Source organism: Salvelinus namaycush, chromosome 1 (genome assembly GCF_016432855.1).
Source record: "Salvelinus namaycush isolate Seneca chromosome 1, SaNama_1.0, whole genome shotgun sequence".
NCBI classification, from domain to species: Eukaryota; Metazoa; Chordata; class Actinopteri; order Salmoniformes; family Salmonidae; genus Salvelinus; species Salvelinus namaycush.
The window spans coordinates 75,699,438-75,710,289 of record NC_052307.1 but is presented as its reverse complement, the minus strand read 5'-3'; the positions used below and the strand labels follow the sequence as shown (position 1 = coordinate 75,710,289).

General features: G+C 45.4%; 1 pseudogene; it reads left to right on the top strand.

Annotated features, from left to right (window-relative positions):
• The first annotated feature begins 2,817 nt into the window (after positions 1–2,817).
• LOC120052999 lies at positions 2,818–8,970 on the top strand (annotated as a pseudogene).
• The last annotated feature ends 1,882 nt before the right edge of the window (positions 8,971–10,852 follow it).

Here is a 10,852-nt window from a genome sequence, read left to right as displayed (position 1 = left end):
GCTAAATGACATGTTTAAACACCAGCCAAGATTTTGCAACATTATAAAATTAGGCATTATTAGTGTCATCATGAAATATGAGATAAAGCCACTGAAGCTAGGCGGATTAATTATGTGGAAGTGCACTGTGCCGATATGAGGTTTAGGCTACTTGACTTTTTGTATTCCAACCCAAGGTTTGAATACATCAGTTTTCTGCCTAATCCAAAACACAGGTTTGTGACTAAACTTAAAAGACAGCGACTTGAGGGACTAAATGTGTTTTAGCAGTTAAAGGGTAGAATCCTTAATTGCTACATCTATTTACAAATTGTGCACCGATATAGATTTTTAAAAGCCTGTTATATTCAATTCAGGATTTTGACACGTCCCTTCGTGCACCCTCTGTGACTTCCAGGAAGAGTTTAACACACTCATCCCTACAATTTCTCCAAGTTTTCACCATCCTTTTAAAGCCCTAGTTATTTTTTGGCCTTTACAAAGTCATTTGTGGAAATGATTGGGTAGCACTTCATTTTGATGGGACCTTAATACAGTGTAACTGCATGTGTAAGTATTGTAGTTAACTGTAACAACTCATAGTTACAGTGTAATAACAACATGTAACTGGTAGTAATTGCGGTATGTAATTACAGAGGTGTAACAATGAATGCTTGTTACCATGCTTGTAACAAATAGGCAGGTTTCCACTACATTCAACAACTTAGTGTTTCACTTCTTCTCGGCTGCGTACAGTAACAACTGTCACACAGGTTGTGATCCCTTGCGGATGCGCTGAGTGTCTGAGAGATGCTCAATAGGCTCTGATTACTTACCCTTGAATGTGCACTGTTCAAACTATATCTCCACTCAGTGTTGTTGCTAGCGCTTGCCCCCAAAATAAACCTTTGTGATAGTTGTTACTGAATCGGAATGCAGCTGAGAACAAACAAAACACAGTTTGTGAATGTGGTGGGAACTTGCCTATTTGCAATTAGCATGATAACAAGCATTCATTGATTACACCTCTGTAATTACAGACTGCAATTACTACCAGTTACATGTTGTTATTACTCTGTAACTATTGGTTGTTACCAGGGGTGTAAAGTACTTAAGTAAAAATACTTTAAACTAAAGTACTACTTAAGTCGTTTTTTGGGGGTATCTGTACTATACTATTTATATATATATTTTTTTTTTTTAAACAAGAAAATGGTGCCGTATGGTTTGCTTAATATAAGGAATGTGAAATTATTTATACTTTTATTTTTGATACTTAAGTATATTTTTGCAATTACATTTACTTTTAGATACTTAAGTAAAAGTAAAAATCACCCAGTAAAATAATACTTGAGTAAAAGTCTATAAGTATTTGGTTTTAAATATACTTGAGTCATTTTCTATAAAGGTATCTTTACCTTATATGAAATGGAGTACTTTTTCCACCACTGGTTGTTGCAGTTAAATGCAATACTTGCTACTTGCTATTTACACATGCAATTACACTAATAAGACCCTTTAAAATGAAGTGTTACTGATTATTATTTATTTAATGTGATTAGTGATTCATTTTAAAGTTATTGTTATTTTTTCCCACCTTTTTCTCCCCAATTTCGTGGTATCCATTTGGTAGTTACACTCTTGACACAATGCCCACTTAACCCGGAAGCCAGTCGCACTAATGTGTCGGAGGAAACACCGTACACCTGGCGACAGTCTCAGCGTGCACTGCGCCCGGCCCGCCACAGGAGTCGCTAGTGCGCAATGGGACAAGGACATTCCTGCCGGCCAAACCGTCCCCTAACCCGGACGATGCTGGGCCAATTGTGCGTCGCCCCATGGGTCTCCCGGTCGCGAACCCAGAATCTCTAGTGGCCCAGCTAGTACCGCGATGCAGTGTCTTAGACCACTGCGCCACTCGGGAGACCCCCCAGTTTAAAATAAAAAAACAACATGTTCCTCATTTTAAGGTGACCCCTGTAACGTGAACTTGTTTAAATATGGTGAAACTATTCCTTTATAAATATATATATATTTTTAAACATCTAATAGTCAAATCATAGAGTAAAAACAGGTGAGCTGGTTCTACTCTTTTTGCCCATTTTCTGGTGTTTTGTTGTGGAAAACGGAGTGGGTTGAGCATAACACATCACCCCTGTTACCCATAGATAGACAGGCTAGACCAGGGGTGTCAAACTCATTCCACGGAGGGCCTAGTGTCTGCAGGTTTTTGGTTTTTCCTTTCAATAAAGCCCTAGACAACCAGGTGTGGGGAGTTCCTAACTAATTAGTGATGTTAATTCATCAATCAAGTACAAGGGAGGAGCGAAAACCCGCAGACACTCGGCCCCCCGTGGAATGAGTTTGACACCTGTGGGCTAGACATTCATTTGAAATGTAATTAGTTTTGTAATGCTTGCATTCAATTGCCCCTCCCTGTTGTAAACAAACAGCTTCCATTACCCCTGTCACAAGGGGATTATGGCTGATTTAAGATGAAATCGTCAACCCTGTGACGGTCACACCTCAGAGCCTGGTTCCTCTCTAGGTTTCTTCCTAGGTTCCTGCCTTTATAGGGACTAAGTTGAACATGTGCTCTTTATGACAGCATCTTCAAATTATGAGAATTAACCAAGTTACACATCTCAAAAAGGCACCGAATTGGTGAAACAACCCAGTTGTTTCCTTTGGTTGAGACTTTTGTAGCGCTACTTCATGGTTGACATCATGAGTCGATGAGGTCAGAGGGCCCTGGTTCGAGCCCAGGTTAGGGCAACGAGAGGAGGATCATTTGATAAGGAGAGTAGGAAGGCTGTTGTGAATGACTCATCATAAGACATGGGGTAAAAGACAAAATACAGGCCTATATTGTATTCCACATAGAGAAAAATATATGTTACCATCAAAATCCTTATTTACACACAACATCTTGATTGAAGCCAAGAGATCCATTTCACGAGCCGACTGGTTGTGTTTTTTTACAGCACCCCTGATCAACATTGTCTTGGAGAGGAAGCAGCTTATCATTGTAGTTCCTGATCATGATATGGTGTACAGTATTCCGCCATGGAATGTAAAGCTATTTAATCTAAGCAATAAACATGACCCATCGTCATGGATCATAGCGACGTTGGCAATATTACGACGACTACAGCCTTGGGATATTGAGAATTTCCTTAGAGCTTTTTGCGCTTGTAGCAATACATCTATTGGTACATTTGATTGAAATTTTTCTCAAAGACACTTTGTACAGATCATTCAATGCTCTTGAATATTCGAGCCAAGACATTACACACAACTACTCAATTTGATGTGAGTGTGTCAAATTAGCTTAAAAATTTGTGTTGTACGCAGTCGTAAGTCATTGTCTTCGAACAGATGGCATTACTCCTCTGCAACATGGATCCTGAACGCGACCCAGGTGTGTTACTGCTGTGTTGGAACAAAACCCTGCATATCCTTTAGTTCTTCAGGAACAAGGTTGTGGGCCACTGATTATCAATACACAGGTGTGAAAGTGCTTCCTTCCAAACCAAATAGATAGCCTTGAGAATAAATATACGTAGTTTCCATCTATAGCTGTTGAAGATTTCACCACCTTTCATTGGTTGAACGTGACAGCAAGTAAAAGTTGTTGCCCATGACGTGTGAAACACACATGGGCAGCTTAGCCTTTCCTCATCAGTTTTTTTTAGCAGGCAGTAAACACAGGGCTGTGGTGGAAAGCTCATCTCAGGCAAGGTCATCAATCTCATTAAAGAGGACCCAAAGGGTCTTGGGGGTTTTGGCTCCAATCAAGCACAAAGTCACGCTCTGAAATGGACATCTCTCCACCCGAGACTTCAGCTTCAATTTGGGAGATTTAGTTCATAAACCAGAGCTCTGGGCCTGGACCCAGGAAAAACACACCGAGGTATTTTGTAATGCAATGAAATCCAGTTGAAACGAGGCAATCGTAGCAATCAGCAATTAAATCAGAATTATTAACAGAAACACAATTTAATCAGAAATTGGAGAGGTTGAACAGTTAATCAGTGGAGTCTTTTATTTACTTGGAGACAGAATAACTAACTCAGTCGTTTTGGAGAATAAACTTAGCCCGGGTCAAAAGTTAAAGCCTGTTAGATTTAATCCAATCAAATTTCATGGTGGTGGGTATAGTTGGAACAAGGAGAGTTTATGTGTAATGTGATAGTTGGTCATCCATTATATCAGATGAAATAAGACAAGAGTACATTAAGTACAAGAAGAAAATCATTCAAAATTCAGGATCATTCAAGTGTTTGGTCCGTAGGTTTTCTGTGAAGGGCTACAGAGTTCCTTGAAGTAACATTCATGGCACACCAAACATTTTGGCCTTGGGGCAAAAAAGTGAATTGTAATGATACAGGAAACACTGCATTCAGACATTATTAGCAGATAACAGAGTCCAGCCACAACCCAACCACCCAGTCCAACTAATAACAGAGAAACCACATCCTTCGTGAGCTTCATATCAAGTTGTTATGTTTCACTATATTGGATCACTCCAATATATTGGTATCACTCTGCGGCGGAGGGATACATCGGAGGTGAGGATTTACAGATTTACTCCCATGTACACCGGTATCACGGCTGGGGTACGCCCCTATATATGGACTCCATGGCCGCACAACACGTTCATAGAGAGGGACGAAAAAGACTAAACCACCTAAAAACGCTGTGCGGAAGAAAATATGGAGTCTCACCTCAGACAGTGCTGAAAGTCTACATCAGCTACATCCGATCTCTCTTTGAATACGCCCTACCAGCCTGGATAACAGCTTCACCACAGCAGATGAATCGGCTACAGATAATCCAAAACATGACAAAAAAATGGCTTACAGACTACCAAGATACATCAGCAATCACAACGTTAACAGCATATCTGGACTGACATCCATCAACAATAGACAGTCAATCATTGGCCAGAAGTTCATCAACAGAGCCACTCACAACCCATCACTGAAGGAAGCTGTGGGACAGGCCGAAGGGACCACAGATACACCCATGTCCATAATGCTGAAACTGACCTAGAAGAGAGGAAAAGGGAGAAGGGATTATTTATTTTTTTAAACATTTTTTTTACAAAATACAAAAAATACAAAAATTGTGTGTGTATGAAAGTGTGTAGATATATGTGAATGCACTCCTTAGCGCCCCCACCCCTCTCCCCCCGCACAGTTGTGAGCTATAACTTTTTTTAAACACCACAAACTCAAGTCGGGAAAAGAAAAAGGTGAAACTAATCTACGCCTGTTCTGATAAAAACCTTAGGGCATTTAGCCTCGGGGGATGCCTTGCTTGACCACACCCTCCTTCCTTGCTCCTGGCCTGCCCTGCCTCTTCCACCAATCCATTTGTTTTTTATGGACAGAAAAGAGCAGAAACTCTGCGCTGTCCGATCAGGTCCATGGTCTACTGTCTGACACACGATCTCTTTCACTTTCTCGGCGGACGTCCATATGGTTTGAGGTACAAACTTTCTGAAGTTCGCTTGGTCAGTCACTGGTAATTGTAATATCTTGCATGGAAGTATACTCACTGGCTGTTTGCCAGCCCCTCCTCTTGAGTGCTCCACTCGCTGAGCGCGGTTGTTCTGTTATCTTCCGCCTGTGGTTTGTCCTACTTGTGTTTTGTTCGTGTTACACTACGAGTCCGTGTGCATCCATTAGTATGGTGGCTCTTGCTGCCACAAACAGTAATTTACCTTACACAACTTGCCCACTGGCTTGTTCTATGTGTGTGTTGTGAATTGCTTAAACATGAAGCTTCCCGAAACTAAATTCTCAGCTAATTATCCTGCAGGGGTTTTTCTTGTTCTTACCCTTGCAGAGTGTAAGAGTATCGTGGTGGACTTCCACTACGTTGAGACATTAACTTTGGAGTTCCTTAATTGAGTTACTCCATCATATGGTGCTGCTTTTACTGCTTGGATATTAAAGGTAATATTACAGTAAAAAAAAAAAAAAAACATAAATCAAATCCATTACCTGGTTGCTGTTTTTTTTGGCTGCCTGTTTTTCCCACACGGGTCTTCCCCGGTTTTTGCAGGGTTACCGGGTTCCTATTCCTCCAAGCGGGTCACGACATAAGCTCTCCCAGGGCGTCGGACCTCCATATGTCACCGCCATAAGGACGTGACAGGGTGCCAGAGGGGAGGCGGGCCCCGGCAGGACCCATTGCACACCCTTCCCTGGCCGCTTCTCCCGGTATCAAAGGGCAAAGTGGGAGGAGGGTGTGGAGTCCCCATGGTTGTTGTCCATAATGCTCGAGGGGTACCGACTCCAATTCCGGTGCCGGCCACCGTCCTTCAGGGGCCTTCGTGTCACCACGGTGGCCGACCCCCTGAAGAAAATCCTACAGATGGAGATCTACTCACTCCTGGACAAGGGTGCCATCCGCAGGATCTTGACATCAAAACGGCTAGGTGGGTTCTACTCCACTTATTTTGTGGTCCCAAAAAGAGACGGAGGGTTTTGACCGATTCTGGATCTCTGTAACCTCAATGGGTACTTGAAGGTACTGAGGTTCCACATGCTTTCCCCAGCCCGCGTGTTGCAGGCCGTGGTTTGTGACACTGGACCTGAGGGATGCGTACTTCCATGTTTCTGTCGACCCAGCTCATTTGCAGTACTTCCGATTTGCTTTCGAAGGGACGGCTTACTAATTCATGGTTCTTCCCTTTGGCTTCTCCTTGGCACCCCACACTTTCACAAAGTGCATGGACGCTGTCCTGGCACCTCTCATGTCTCGAGGATTGTTGATCGTCAATTAGCTGAACGATTGGCTGATTTGTACCCTGACCAGGACCAAGATCCTGTCAGACAGAGACATGCTCCTGACCCACATCGGTGGGCTGGGCATTACTGTAAACAACAAGAAGTGTCGTCTGATGCCCACCCAGAGGGTGGCCAAACTGGACTCAGTCCTCATGAGAGCACGCCTGCCCACCAGAAGGTTTCAGGTGATCTTATCTTGCCTCAACCACTTTTGGCAGGAGTGGGTGGTATCCGCCCTGACCTGCCAACGCCTCGTTGCAACGGCGGCCTCGTTTCCCCTGGGTCTGCTCCATCTCCGGCCTCTTCAGCGGCGGCTCAACTCCCACCGGCTGCACCCGAAGCGCCACCGTCACCTTGAGCCGTCCCTTGAAGTGCCGCCGGGAGCTGGTCAGCACAGACGCCTCCCAGATCGGCTGGGAGGGTGTGACCAAGGGCAGGTCTAGCCAGCGGCTGTTGGCTACCCCCTTGGAGCGGCAGGCACTTCAATACACTACAGCTCCGAGCTGTACTGCTGGCTCTGCGGTCTTTCCTTCCACATCTGAAGGGAAGATATGTCCTGGTAAGAACGGACAACACCACAGTGGTGGCTTACATTAACCATCAGGGTGGCTTGAGGTCCTACCGCCTCCATCTTACGGCACGGGAGCTCCTTCTCTGGGCTCAGGGACATCTAGCATCTCTACGCACAGCACACGTACTTGGTATCCTGAATGTGGCAGCAGATATGCTCTCGAGGGAGGGCCCGCCACCTTGGGACTGGAGCCTACATCCCCAGGTCGTTTAGCACCTGTGGGACAAGTTTGGGAGGGCGCAGGTGGACCGGTTTGCCTCCCTGGGCAATGCACACTGCCCCCTGTGGTACTCCATGTCAGGTCCATCAGGGCCTCTGGGCTTGGATGCTCTGGCTCACGATTGGCCAGGGCTGGAGCTTTACGCATTCCCCCCTCTTTTTCCCTTGATCCAGGCTGTGCTGGACAGGACCAGGATGGCGGAGCATCGTCTGCTGCTGGTGGTCCCATACTGGCCCAGACGACCCTGGTTCCGCCTTCTCCTGTCCCTGTTGTCTGGGACACCTTGGCAACTGCCCCTGACACCTGACCTGCCGGGGGAACTCTGTGGCGTCCGAGACCGCACCGCCTTAGTCTGTGGGCTTGGCCGCTGAACGGCACCAATGGTCCATGTTAGGACTACAGGAGGGTGTAATGAACACCATGGAGAGCGCAAGGGCACAGGCTACATCTGCGGCATACCAGTTGTTCTGCTCTTGGTGCACTGGTATCGAGGTTGTGCCTCCCTGAGTCATGCGGGGTGCAGTATGTCCTCCAATACCTACAGTCTCGCTTGGATGATGGCTTGGCAGCCTCTACACTGAGAGGGTATTTGGCCGCTATATCTGCCTGACATGTGGGGTGGATGGACAGGCTGGTGGGGCGCTATCCCTTGCTCTCCAGGTTTATGAAGGGGGTTCGTTGCCTGCGTCCAGCTAGGACCCGCTCAATGGCGAGCCGGGATCTGGATGTGGTCTTGGCAGCTTTGGCAAAGCTGCCTTTCAAAACGTTGGAGTCTGCCTCCCTGAAACACCTCTCTATGAAGGTGGTTTTCTTGGTAGCGTTTACTTCCACGAAGAGGGTGGGTGAGCGCCATGCTTTTTGGTAAGTTCTGAGGGCTACCAGATGGACCCAGGTGGGAGGAGTATATCTCTCCGCCCCAACCCTTCATTCATCCCGAAGGTTCTGCTTACGACCCCCCGGCAATGGCAGGGGAGTCTGGGCCTCCCTCCGGCATGCTGTGCCCTGTGCGGGCACTGGCTGCCTATGTGGAGCAGACACAGTCAATGAGAACAACAGACGAGGTCTTTGTCTGCTATGGTGAGAGAGTCCTGGGGGCTGGGCTATTAAAGCAGAGGCTCCCTCACTGGATCGCAGACATGATTACGACAGCATACCACCTGGCTGGGAGGCCAGTGCTGGGATCTGTGGTGGCACATTCAACACGAGGTGTGGCTGCGTCCTGGGCAATACTGAGATGTGTGCCACTTGCTGATATCTGTTCTGCGGCCAGCTGGGCTTCCTCTTGCACCTTTCCTAGGTACTGTCGGGTAAATGTGGCACCTCCCTCTGCAGTTGGTTCAGAGGTCCTGGACGTTGCCTCCCCTTCCGGGGACTGTGCCGGGACCCCCCTTCCACATTGATGGCCCCTGCATCTTGGTCCCGCGTTGGGACTGTGCCGCTGGCTGGCTAGGTCCCTCTACCACTGACTAATCTGGTACCGGTATACCAATATATTGGAGTGATCCAATATAGTGAAACATAACGAAGATTACGTATGTAACCATGGTTATGTGAGCTATATGGATCACTCCAATCCTCTACGGTGCTAGAGGCGCCTCAAAAAATGTTGAGAACGTGTGTCGCGGCCATGGGGTCTATATATAGGGGCGGACCCCAGCCGTGACACAGGTGTACACGGAAGTAAATCTGTAAATCCTCACCTCGGATGTATCCCTCCGCCACAGGGTGATACCATTATATTGGAGTGATCCATATAGCTCACATAACCGTGGTTACATACGTAACCTTCGTTTTCTATTATACCTTGTCCCTGGCGATGACGTGCAGACACAAGACAACAACTGGCTGCTTTGGTCTCTCTCAGAGACCTTCCAGACTGGTCATTTTAGAGTTGGTAAGTGATGTGGTTTGATCGTCGTTATGATTTTTGGATATATGAGTATTTAGTATAAATTCAGTATAAGCAAAACAGAGATTGAATTATGAATACTCTGAATGGCCTTATCAACATCCCCATCCCACGCTCCTCAAGGATTCAAATTGCCAGTGTGTGGTACCCTTAGTCAATACGAACACATGATTTACATTCATTACTGTTTTCCAATATCCATGAGGTTTGGCATTTACAGTCCTTTACCGAGCCAGGCATTTACTATCTCATTCCAAACACTCCCATACTAGCTCTCTCCTAATCGAACAAGACAACATTCTCATTCCTCAGTCAGACATTCCAAGTGTGGCATTTGTTAGGATTGTACTGGTTCTAGACTGCAGTATACTATAAACTTCTTGACCAGATGAAAAACGGAGCAAATGCCAGTTGTCCTTGTAATAGGTAGTACTATTCATACAGACATACACTGAGTGTACAAAACATTAAGAACAACTTCCTAATATTGAGTTGTTTTGTACACTCAGTGTAGATACTGTATCCTGATCCAACACTGCTCCCTACTGGCAAGTCAAAACACTGCAGAAGCTGTGTCTCTGAGGTAAGGTATAACGAATGTACAGGTAACTGTCAAAATAATGGAAACACTTGAGTAAATTAGTAGGCAAACGTACGTAAGAATGTCCTCCCCCCCTCAATAGAAAGCTTCCATCAAGGATACTCATGTGTATCCTATCACGGAAGAGTTTTGAAATCTGCCACACCCCCTTTGAATTAGCTTTTGTTTTGTCCGATGAGGAAAAACATGCACACGTTTAAAAACCATATGCTACTTATTGTTTTATCTATAAAATGTATTGTACAACTTCCAATTATTTTGGGATCCACCCCTGTAAACGTCACTTGCCTAATGACGCACGAGTGGAGAAGGACCGTCTAAAATGTAAGCAAGTGCATTCCATCCACGTTCACTCTCCTCGATTAACATTCATAGACACTTTTTCAGAAGGAGCCGCGATAGGACGAGGTGAGCAAATCAAATTCATAATAGGCCAATGTATATTGAAATCCGGTGTTTTCACACGTGTGGTCCTTACAAGCCAACACCTGCTAACCATGAGTATGTGACCAATAATTTTGGGGGGGGAGTTAATTAAGCAATTAACATCCCATCAGGTTTAGGGTCACGTATAAAAATGATGGGCTTGACATTATTTTTGCTACATCCTATGGGGAATAGGATGACAATGCCATGGTCGTCTGTCACCGGGGCCGTTTTCAAAAGTTATCGGATAGGATTAAATGCATATAAATAATGAATAGAACGGACAAATCATTGATCTGAATGGGGACTCTCGTTCTATTCTGTTTCTATGCATTTAATCCTGTCA